A 13042-nucleotide genomic window follows, 5' to 3' on the forward strand; every position below is an offset into this window, starting at 1 on the left:
AAAGAAGCATCAGCCCAGCTCTATAGATATTTTCACAGCAGGTTAACACAATACCTGCTCATACTGGGACTTGTCAGGTAAATCCGGCTCTGGGTTGCACTTATTGAAGGAATTTCATCATGCTCCGTGTTATTTTGCAGCTGCAAGATAGAACGGGACCTAGCCCATTTTATTACACACCTAATTGCTGTTGAATTGTGGAGTTTGTGATTTATTTTTCAGCCAATGCACAAAGTGCATCAAAACATCAGACACGTGAATTGGCACTTCTTGACCTGAACTACTAGACAAAGAAGGTTTGTACAGATTTGTAATATCTATTTTGACCTCTCTACCTTTGATAGTAACAGCACATGTTCAGTGTGAGCTCAGTTTTTAAAACATTAGTGACTCCCTTGAGGATCTGTTCTAAAAAAAACTTGGGCTTCTCCATGATGGAAAGAAATGTTTTTCTCTTTAAGGGAAGGAGGGACGCAGGTAAGAGGGAGTGAGTATTCTGCCCCTTGTATATGGAAGGCACATGGAAATGCAAGATGCCATTTATCATTATTTGATATATAGCAAAATACAGTAATTTCATTTAGCAGCAGGTTTTAAGAAGATTAAACATGCTAGGAAAATTGTTTTAGAATAACAATATAACAGGATAATGTAAATTATTTTGCAGTAGGCTGTCATGTCATGTCACTATAATTCTTCAATATTTAATTAAAACCTACAGCAAATTAATATTCAGGTCCTGTCAAGAAAACTAATTGGATACAGGGACCAGCTGCTGAAGAAGTTTGGATGTCAGCTTCAAATGGTAATGTGAAAGGTTCTCACTGGTTTGTGGTTACACATTTTAAAAACTCATCATAGAATTAGAGAATCATGGATAAAATGTTTTGGGTTGGAAGAGACACTAAAGATCATCTAGTTTCAAAGTCTCCTGCTGTGAGCAGGGACAGTTTCCACTAGATCAGGTTACTCAGAGCTCCATCCAACTTGGCTTGTACACAGGTTGTCGCATCCACAAATGCCACAAATGTGGATGGGGCATCCACAAATTCTCTGGGGACCCTGTGCCAGTGCCTCACCAATCTCACAGTGAGGATCACCACAGACCCACTAAAAAGACTGGTTTTGTTTATAACAAAGTCTAGCATTTTAGCAAGAAAGGTTCATATTTATTGATAAGATATACTAATACTATTTAATTAGAGACTGGGAGTTTTTAAAAGTAATTCTCAGATAATATTCTGTGATAGAAATTTCTCTCCTGGGAAAGGTGATAGCCCCCACTGTCCATGGCCGCAGGCACCTCTGCTCCTATATACCTGATAGACCTTCAGACCCCGTCTCTGGGATTAGGCTCTTTTAAGGTAAGGATGGATACTTCAAGGCACTAGTCCCCTTTTTAGCATTGTAATCATTGCACTGGGCTGAGCCACCACTAGATCGGGCTATGTGATTATGGTGGAGGGAGTGTGGGAACTGTAGTACCCTTTGGGAAGGGGCCAGCCACAGTGACCATGTATGATGCAAATAATGAAAGGCCTGACATTATAAGTGCATCACAGGGAATCACACACTTATTCAAGGAGATATTTTGTAGCTCTGCAGTTTCAAAGCTATGTATTTTTTTAAAAAATAAGTTCTAAATTACCAGTGCTTTGTACAGCTCATTTGTAAACTCAGAAGTACGGGGTATTGCCAGATATCTGTATTTCAGTGTTTATCAGAACATAGAGCGCTGTTTGCAAATTGCTCAGGAATAGAAAAAGAAAGTTTAAAATTATGGAAGCTAGCATGATAAGGATTTATAAATATTGTTTTAGTATGGGGTATGAAATTCTTCTACTTTTGCAGCACTATAAAATACCCACAATAAAAGATATTCTCTTTTCTAGTAAATTGCTATGATTTTTTCCATCATTGATTTATATTGAAGTGCTGAACTCCAACACTTTTGTTGCTAGTTAGCAATTAAGATGAAAGCACTGTCCTTCTTGAGAATAGCGTTCATTCAGTCAATACAGAGATCTGACATAGTTTTGCTCTTTGACTCAGCAGCTGTTTATAAAACAATAGAAAGGAACTCTATTTCATTACCTTAAAAATAAAGAAATAGGAATAAAAAAGGACAGAAAAAAGGCTGTAAAAATTTAGCTTACAAAGAGATGAGAAACAGGATTTGCAGGGAGCCAATGTCATGCTGTATGTAAGCTAATATAGCAAATTCAGAGCAAATACAAATTCAGTCTGTTAGGCAAATTAGAGATGGTTGAATTAATCTTGAGTAAGTGACCAACACTGTGCTGCTTCTGTCTGGGTTCTCCAGCTGATGCTGATTTCTAGTTATGCTCTTGTTGTTATTTAAGCAGATTCCTCTATGGATTAATCCTGTGAGTACCTGAACTGCTTGAAGACATCACAGACATCAAGAATTCTCTCGACATAGTGAGGAAACGCTCGTCCCTAGTGGGGCAGTGCTGAACCCCAGCAGGAGCCCTGGCCCTGGGACTTGCTCCCAGCTCCTCTTAGACAGTTGAGGACCTCATTCTAGGCCTTGGTGGCCTGGATCTGGCCTGGGGAGCTCTGTGTGTTCTCCTGAGCCTTGTGCTCAAGTTTCATGGTGCTGGACTTGTGGCCCTCATCCAGTGGCTGGCAGACACATACACAGTGGATGAGTTCTAGGAGAGCAGAAGCCATTTGACTTGCCTGGCTGAGAGCTTTTCATCACCCTCATCCAGAGAGTGATGCTGGATGAGCTGGTGTACCAAATGGGTGAAACACTCAGTGTTAGTCCTGCTTATATCCCCTTTTCTGTCTTGGCAGTGCTTGGGCAGGGTCTCTTTGCAGCCCAGTGGCCCAACTGCCATGGGAAGGGAGAGCAGCTGTTCTTGTACCCTTGTGATGAAAAATAAGCATCCACAAGACTGGGCAATGAGTGTCCTCTGAGCTTTTATCCCATACTAAATTAATTGGAGCAAGACCAATATCCTTCTAGGCTTTGATTTGACATCAGGTGGCAAATATTTCATCTTGTAAAGCTTGTTCTGTTATAGACAACAGCATTCCTCTGTATTGTATTAGTGTACGTCTTCCACATGCAACTTCTGCTAATTTAATGAATTATTTAGCATTGCCGTGCTCACAGGCTCATGCCAACACAGTAATGGAATTCTGTACTGGCTATGGCTAGAGCCAGATGTTCACAATTTTTCTCCCTCTATCTACACAGATTTTATGCAAATTTCAGGAAGAACAGCACTGCCATCACCACATTCTCCGTTAATAAATCTCATAACAGGTCTCCACCCCCGTACAACTCAGCCCACAAGGGACAAGCTGCTGGGAGTGATCCCTACTCTTTGTGAGTAAAGGATGCTCAGTGGTGGAAAGGAAGGGCTACTGGGGACATTCCCTCACTTGCCTGCGCCTGCTGGTGTAAATTGCACGCAACCCCAGCTGGTGGATTTACACTGAAATGTTGTCAAGGGAGAAACAGGATCGCCAAACTCAGGAAGAATTAGATAAGCTATAAAGTTAAAGGGAGATCAGAAGGTGATAACAGAAGCATAGTAGGAAATCCAGAGCTGAAGGGTGTGACAGTTTTATAGAAACTTTTTTCCTTTTTACTTTTTTTTTCCTAGGAATTTTTTTTTCTAGCTCTGTGCAATTTTACTGAGTACCTACAGAGAGAAGCGCTGGCCTCACTGCCTCCCTGTTTTTCACTATTCAGTGCTCTCCTCAGAGGATTTACTTGTGATTTACACTTGTAGAAGTGAGAAAAGATTCAAGCTGTGTTCATGAAATTATACTGAACGGGGGAAAGAGGCCAGCAGAACTGAAGTTGCTGAATTCTGGGGCCAGGGCTCTTTCTGCACAGCTGTGCTCCCTGCTTGGCCATTCAAACCACTCTGGAGTGAGACAGAGTGGATGCAGCCGCTCTGGAGTCAGAGCAGTTTCAGTCCAGGGCTGCTTTTCAGCTCATGATGACATCCCTGGTCTGCAAAGTATTTAAATATGAGCTTTACTCACATCAGCTTCATTGCAGTAGTTAAGCTTAAGCACATGCTTAAATGTTTTCCTGAAGTGAGTGCTCAGTTTGATAGGATTTTATATATGACGTCAAATTGTAAGCATCAGGCCCACTATTCAACAGTGCAAGAGTTACCCATTTATAGAGATCTAGAAATGTCATTTATAATTCAAGTCCTTCAAGAGAAGGATAATTGTCCAATTTTGCACTGCTACACAGGAGAAAACAAAAGTAGGTTTTTTTGTGTGCACTGTGCTTTTCCAGTTTATGTCATTTTGCTTTATAAATTGCTCCAGGTTTTGGGGCATTGAAATCTACCTGATGCTCTAAAACGCTTCATATAAAGCAAAGTCTTGCACCTTGCTGTAGCTGTGGGATTTTGTGGAAGTGCTGTGCTTGCTCCAGACTCCATCTGTGGTCCTGCTCACCCTGAGTGCACAGTAACTACATGCTAACTTCATATCCTGGCAGAAGGAGTGATGATGGATGATCTCTGGCCAGAGTGATCCCTGCTCTCTGATCACTTGAGCTGCCTTGCCAATGAGGCTGCATTTTTGTTTACTCAGTTAATGAGGATCAGCATTACAAAATGCATGGCAGGGATTCAGCATACATATACCAGTTAATGGAGATAATTGAGTGGAAGGAAAACTAGTTTCTGATGTCACAAAATGTCTCTTGTGATAAAGCATTTGGAATATAATGGTTAACATTTCATTTAGCACTTACGGAGATTTGTGTACTGGTTAATATGTATTGTTTGTGAAACTATAATGACATAATAATTGCTTGCAGATACATTTCTGTCATACTGGGTGAAGACTTTCTCTCCATTTTTCTTGTCTTTCCAGTCTTACTAATTCTCCAGACATGCCATCAGACATCTGGTGCCACTATTTGAGTATCTGTTTTTCTGTCTCCACATCTAGATTCCTGAAAAGATCGCTGAATCTTTCTTGTTTTGCTTTGTGTTTGTTTTCGTTTTCCCAGAAACCTAAACACTAAGATCAGTGGGAGTTGAAGACTGAGTAATATTTCAAATTGGGCAACTTAACTATGCTATAGCACATATGTTTGTAGCAGCTAAATAGATAAGTGCCAGAAAAGGACACTCAGAGCATGCAGCATAATTTTTAGGCTTGGTAGGACCACTAAAACTTCCTGTTGTGCATTGTACAGACTTTCTTGGCACCTAGTGACACTCATCTTTGGCACCATTAAAATCTTGGCTCTAATTTGGGAAAACAGCTAGCAAACTAACACTGTTTACCTGATTGTGGACCATCCATATTCTGATTTGACAAGTATTCATCAATATGGATTTTATTTTGAAAAAAAGTAAGACTCAACTGAGACACCATTTTACCTTATAATTTTTTTCCCCAGTAAGTCCTCATATCAATTTCAACTAAAAAGATGTGTTTAACTCACAGATATATTTGCTTTTCCAGCATGAAAAACCTTGATAATAAAAGGAAAACAGGAATACATTGGGGGACATAAACAGTAGTTTCCTCTATATATAGTAATAAATAACATCTAAAAATCTATTTGCCTCCTACTTGAGTAGACTAACATCCTAAAAGCTTCTTGTATGTTCTGGCTGACTAAAAATAAAGAGCATTTATCACATTATCATTCATACAAAAACTGCCTGCACAGCCTGTGTAGTCCCCAAGCTGCTGGAAGAAGGAAGTATATTTTGTGTCAGTAACAGTTTACGTGGCTGAGATCTTCCCTTGCTTTTCCTCAGAAATAGGATACTGGACAACACAGGAATTCAGGCTGGTTTCTAAATGACCAATGTTAGCTTCTCAACCTCAAAAATGCAAGTTTTTAGTCAAAATACTGGCAATTATTTTAGTGCTGGTGGTGGTTTTTTAAGTATTAATCAAAGTAAGTAAGAAAGAAGATACCAGAAAACAAAGCAGTCAAACCTGAGGCTTTGCATGATGCATAGGTTGTACTTTGCTTCATTCTGTGCAGTGGCACGCTAGTGCTCTCCAGGGACTTGTCTTAGGAGCCAAGCACGTGTTGCTGAAAACATCTCTGTGAGTCTCCAGCTGCTGGTGTACACTGATTTGGCTAAGGAGGGACTACAGGGGCCTGTGAATGGAAAGGAGAAAAGGATTTGTTCTACTGCGTAGAATAGTAATAAGGAAGTCGTTTTCTGTTGAGGGAGAATCTGGGGTATGGGCTTAGGCACTCTTAAGAGTCCCCGTTTGTACTACCCAAACTGAGAGAATCAGGGAGCTGGACTTTCTGATGCTACATCTGATTTCCTGAGGTACAGCTGGAAGAGGTAGGGAGTTCCTGAGCTGGTGCTGGCTAGGCTTTGCCTCACATGCAATTGTTCCCACTGGCACACAGAGAAAGCTGACTTCTCCAAGACCACTTGGATGGAAAGGTGATCCAGTACAAGAACAACATGCAGAAGAAGAAAGGAACTCACCATGCTCTGCTCGTTGTGCTGGTGTTGTGTCCTTCTTCAGGCAGGGTGGCAGCATCAGAAACCAGAGCAACACATGGATGAGTCCAGCACATCAGCAATAGCTCTCACACCACGGATGTCAGTCAGGGAGAAATAACCTGTGAAGCCTCTGGAGGGAGATGTCTGTTACAGAGGTGGTCGGGGCTGCTGAAGAATCCTGGAGCATCCACCATAGCTGTCTGGAAGTTGCTCAGCCTTTGCTGATACTACCTGCTTATGAGGAACTTGCAGATATGTAAGACACGAAAAGAAGGCCACCATGAAAAACCTCTATTCTCCTAATATTCACATGCATTTTAAAGCCTTGAATGTCCATTCATTCGAGCAGACCTCTCTCTTTCACTCTAGTACCTTAGTGCACCATCAGTTCTCGTGAAATCTTTTTAGTCTAAGTGCAGATGGCTAACACCACAGAACTGGATGGACATGCAATCAGTTTTCTCTGCCTATGATCTACAAAGACTTCCTGCTCACTTGACATAGGAAAATTGTCCTGTAACACCAGCCCATGTTGTCACAGTTAGGCCTGCCATACCTTGGGGAACACTAAACTAAATATACTTTTTCAAATATGTGAGAGTGGCTCAGGGGAAATTTCTGTCTCAGACAAATTTCCAGGCAGGGTTAGTACCTTTATTTTCCTTTATTCTGGCTTGGAAGTTTTGTCAGACCTGGAGACTGTTAACGGTCCAGGGATGAGGAAGGTGATCAGGGTGCAAAGGTGAAAAGTGAAAAGAAAAAACTTGGGTAAAAAGACAAGAAGTAGGAAGGAAATTACTGGTTGTGAGATCCAACCCATGCTGTGGCTCATTATTATTACTTGCAACATCAAATGTTGATGAAGTGCTGCAGAGTGCCAGTAATTAGTAGGCATGGCTCTCCAACTGCTGCAGCATGTGGTCAATGAGTTCCTGCCTCCAAGAGATGTTCTGCACTGTAAGAAAAGAGATTTATGTTACTGATAAAGATAAAGAGAGACTGAAATACAGCCTATATGCCACATTAGGAATGAGATTTCGCCTACACCTACTCATCCAGAGAAATGATGTCAGGCTGGAGAATTGGTGGAAGGTGAGGCTCAGCGTCTAGGGTGCAAGGCAGAATATAAATCTTTCTGTTTTCTTCACCTCAGACTCCCACCAATCTGTTCAGCAGTATCTGGGAAAAGAAATCAAACCCACATAACAGGGAATGTTGTTGGGTGGCTTAGTGACAATTATGCACATCCAACAGCACAGTCATTATGGCTGATGACTTCCAGTTTCCATGTCTGTGTTGTATAGAATTCTCTTAATTATATTTTTAGTCAAAATCTTTCTGCCAGTTGTAGGCTACACATATTTTACAGTGATAGGGCTACAATCACATCACTTGGAGGCTTGCATGGTGTGCCACTTGGTGTGGTGTGTAGGGGAAGTGGTATAAACCCCCCATTACTCTTGGGTAGATCCCAATCCTCCTTCAGTGCTGAATTTGCACTGCAGACCTGTCTTTTGGCTCACTGTTATTTCAATATAGTGTACAGCTCAGTTTCAAATATTCAGCCTCTGAACTGCTGAACAAAGTCCTTTAGAACTTCATGAGGATGAACAACATCTTGGGTTGCAAAGCCCGAGTTCTTCTAGTCATATACCACTATGTCAAACCCCTTCCTGGTAATCTTTTATTAAGCTACATCTTAACACGAGTTTGTTATTTACTCCCACTTGTGCTAAAATGCAGATCCAGGAATTAACTCCTCTGCTCACTAGGTAGCTTATTTCAACTTCTGTTCTAATTTTAGAAGATTATTTTATGACTATGAGCTCTAGGCTGTCAATAATCTCTACATTAACTAGTTCTTCTGCCTTGTTTATATTCGCCACTGATATTTTTATAGAGAATGACCATAGTCTTTCTCAACCTCCACTGTGATAAGCTAAACAAATCAACCTTTTCTAGTGTCCCCTCAAAAAATAAATGTCAAAATCCCTGAACATCCTACAAGACTTGATCTACCCCATTCCAAGTTTGAATTCCTTGTTACCACATGACAGTAGTATGGGTATGGGACTACAGGTACCATCTTACCAAAGTCTTACTCAGCTTATGGTACTAACTGTGTCTTGTCATGTGGGGACTACCTTGCCTGTACACTCTTTGGCAAGGATGTGGGACTACAGGAATGTAACTGTCCTTCAGCTTTCGAATCTATGAACAGTTACACATTTTTCTCTTGTTCAGCTCTTAGGAGGGGCACCTCTTTTTTTCTTCTACAGAAAGAACCAGATTCTAAATCAGGAACAGACTGACATATATTTTAATAAATTACATTCTGCTGTTTTGCTTCATGCTGGGAATGAGCAGCTTATAGATCAGAGAGCTTTTTACATATTCTTCTAGGCTTGGCTTCCTATGAGCCTATGCTTCTGCAAGCACGTGCTGCACGTGTGTGCGTGTATGTATGCGTATGTGCTACTAATAACTTTTCAACATCTTGACTAATTTCAAACATATTTGACAGTCTTGGTGGTGCTGTATCCCTACAGATTTAATGAAAATCAGCAGCCAAGTAGAGGAAGGAGCTGTGCTGTCATCTCCACTGAAGGAAAGGTTGCAGCACAAGCTTTGCCTAACCCTTTCTTAGATGTCAGATTTCCAGACATGGGAAATAGTAATGTGGAGGCTCACAGGTTGTTATATCTTGTATAGTCAAGCCAGGGCACAAATCCATAGGAAACCAGCCTGCATTAGTTCTGCTGCTCTGAGCTATTTGCTATATTTGTGTATTTTCCCTTGCTTAGAGAATTGGAAATCTCTGAAAATGCATATCCACCCTTCTCTTTCTGCTGTCTTGTAATATATATGGAAATTGTGTATCTGCAGACATATATTTGAATACATCTCATGAATGAATTTGTTTTTCAGTCACACAGACACCTCTCTCTGTATCTCTGCATCTCTGTATATTCCAGTTGTTTAGACGCTCCATATTTACTTTTCAATGTATAGATTTTATTGACAACCTTACAGACAACTACATTGCCATATCTTCTCTCTGCTCACCACCAGGTGTTGGACCTATAGACAGATATGCTGTGGCCATTTACAGGACTCAGAAACATTAACATAAATAGGAGGTGATAGGTTCTCTGTGGAAGGGGGTGATGTTGTGTTGGTGGTGTACAGCCATGGCATTGCACAGGTTACAGCTACCCCAGAGGCTCTGACGAGAACCAGGATTTGGCCCCAAGTCAAGCGGTAGATCAATAGGTATTCTGTTAGCAATACATATCTGTTAACAAAACATCGGTCCAAGTTACTTAGCCCAATAGTCACTAACTGCAATGCTGCACTTGGTGCTGGGAAGCTATTCTCCCTTTTAAAGAGAAAATAACAGTCCTCCTTTGGTGCTCTGTATTTTCACAATAAACAACCATAAATAAGATGCTGCTAGTAGACTCCATTTTCTCTGATTACATAGCTACCTGTCTTTCTGTCTATCAGTCACACAGTAAATCTCTCTCTTCCCATAAAGTACCTTACGTTGTGTAAAATCAATACACTGTCAGAGCACTTTGCTACCTTACCGGTGACACCAGCATGGCATCTCCCCTGGGGAGCCTGACTTTGTGTGGGAAAAAAAAGATCACCTGGTCTTAGGGCTGGATTTAGAAGGGGTCTGAGAGGTCAGATCCCCATGGGGACTTTGGCATTTTTTTGGCTCCAGCTCACTCCACTTAGTGTTCTGGATCCCTCCACCTGGCCCCTTTGGTTTACAGCCCTCAGGGGCCTCTGACATCCCATGCCTCAGCAAACTTGGCCAGATCACAGCTACAGCAGTGGCACAGGGAGCTTCTGCCAGCTCCCAGCTCAGCATTATCAGTGTTAAAACATTTACTGCATGTGCAGTTCTCAACAGCTCTTAACTCTGGCAAATCAAAACCAATTTTAACCGGAACACTCCAAGACACTTCTCTACAACAAGGGCTATCTATCTGTCTGACAAATTCAGGCTTGCTTCCCCCAGCTGCTTTGGCATTAAAGACATTAAAGAAAATAAAAAATGAGTTGCAACAATTTTCTTCTTTAGAGATGTTGAAAAAAAATATAATTCTCTTTGTATTAAAAGCCAGTGATGCCTTCATGCCAACAAATCAAATGAGATTTCAATTGCAGGAGCAAATAGAAAAATTTCAGCCTGATCAATAGACATTCAAAGTGTTATTAGGAATTATCCAGAGGGAGCTGGGATGGAAATGCCTGCTGATCTCAGCCGCTATGTCTAATGTCCTATCTCAGGGTAGTGTGAACCCCTCAGGGCTGTGGATGGATCTAGGTTTTAGGGCACAGAACCATAAATCCCTGCGGTCTGCCAAGTCACTCACTAGCATGATGCCAGGCATGTGACTGAACCCTACTCCTTCCTACCGAGCACCCAGGCACTCAACTCACAGCTGGGGCATCAGATGAGCTCTCTGAGGGCTCCAGTCAGCCTAAAATCTGTAAAATTCAGCTTTGGTTTTGCTTCTCACTTTGTTTAGCTTCATTGCTGCATTTGCAGGTTCAGTGTGTGTATGACCAAGCTGTGAAAACAGCAACTAAACAAAATGATACCCTAAGGTCTGATCAGCAGCATACTGGGATTTACTTCTTTCAGGCTATCATCCCTGATTCTAAATTGGAGCAGGGAGCACAGCATGGCCATTTTATTGATTGGATTAGAGAAAAATTGAGCTGGCTGATCTGTATGATGACATTATTGAGTTGTGTTTGCAGCTATGACAGAAACAAAGGAGTTTTTATTGGATTACTGGGGCACAGGGAGAAAAGGGGAAAGAAAAGGTAATGTAGAGGTGAGCAGGCATTAGGCTTGGTTGGTGCCTTTGTGCTCAGTCTCTCCGGCAAGGGCTCTCTTCTCCTCTGTTGCCCTGTCTATCCAGCTCACTGCTGTGCTGGCTGCTGCTGCTGCTGCCTTTCCAAGCACAACCAACTGCGTATCCAAAGAGATGGGAATTAGCTGCAGTCCCTCATTAGTGGATGCTCTCATTACACATGTTCATCACTCAGGTAAGAATACTCATGACTCAAAAAAAAACCCCAAAAAACAAAAAACCAAACCAACAAAAGCCATTTGGAGGTGAATATCCTCTTTAAAGGATATTTCTGTGCAAGACAGGTGTTTAAAAACTGTGGTGTTGCATGACACCTACTGACAAGCAAGGCATACCACAGTTCAATGTGTGGGCAGCTGAGTTGCTTGGTTTATTTTTACTGGTGATTTAGTTTTACATTTGTTAACAGTATATGATTGAAATGGAAGAAATTGATATTTTGTACCATGTGAATATGTGACAGTGAGTGAGTGGCTGGCATATATATATGTGTGCATGTGTGTGTGTATAGATGTACCCTACCTTATGTTTTATATACCTCTTTTACATGTTTAGTTTATAGACTGATTTTAAAACTACCATGTCCAGCAGCTTCGTTGATTCATTTTATTTGTGGCTGAGGAAGAACATTAGTAGCAAATGTACTCAGCACAAGAGAGCAACCTACAGGTGATGCTTTTGAAATGATCATATATTTTATTTATATGGTGCCTGTCAGTCATAGAAGCCTCCTGTGAAATATTACTAAAATGAAACACAGCTAAAGCTCCATATTAAAATGATACAGCCTGATCCTCCACTGCCTTGCATGCTGTGCCCTTAGACTGCTGAAATCAAACCATGTGGAGAAGAAAACTATATGGGTATGAAGGGACCTTACAAAGTAAGAACATCTTTCAATTCCTTTGCTCTGGTGTGTTTTGTCCTACTAAATGATCAAGAAGAATTCAGAGCCATGACTGTGCTGGGTTTCTACTGGGGTTTTATTCCCAGTTCAAAACATTTGTTACCTTGTCAGCTCTCCTGTGGCACAGGTGAGAAGTCTGAGGAACAGGTGTCAGATTCAGAACCTCACCAAAGGCCATCATCCTCCTCACCTTGTCACAGCCTGTGTCACCATTTCACCCAAGAGCTGTTTAAACATGAAGAGCTCCTCCTTTGCAGCTCAACCCAGTTCAGCATAAATATTTCAATAGAAGACACCGAAGGCAATGGATCTTATGAAGCTCATCAGCACAATTCAAACCTTAAATGAAACCAACAAGTAAATAGATGAGCTGTAACTTTATCAGGTGGAAACAGAAATCAGAGGAGCTATTAAGTTTGCAGCAGCTGAGATTCTGCTCCTTCAATAAGCTGCACAAAGCCACTGCTACAACTGGAGTGTTTTTCAGCTCAGAAGGCAGCAAGTGGGCCCCATGCCCAAGGAAAAGATACCGACACTGTACTTTCTTGGAAACATCACTTCCATGCTGTGAAATTGCCCATGTGCTAGACTTGTATGGATTTCAATGGGAAAGCTCGCCATCAAACTACAAGGCATCCAGCCCATGCAAAGCTTTGAAAAAAAATGCTAGAGCTAGTGTCAAAATTGCCATGAAAACGGGACCAATGGCTAACAGTACTGTCAAAATTGGCCCCATAATTCAT

This window comes from Empidonax traillii, unplaced genomic scaffold, assembly GCF_003031625.1.
Source record: "Empidonax traillii isolate 1590-97213 ecotype Southwest subspecies unplaced genomic scaffold, ASM303162v1 scaffold157:size2224338, whole genome shotgun sequence".
In the NCBI taxonomy this organism is placed as follows: domain Eukaryota; kingdom Metazoa; phylum Chordata; class Aves; order Passeriformes; family Tyrannidae; genus Empidonax; species Empidonax traillii.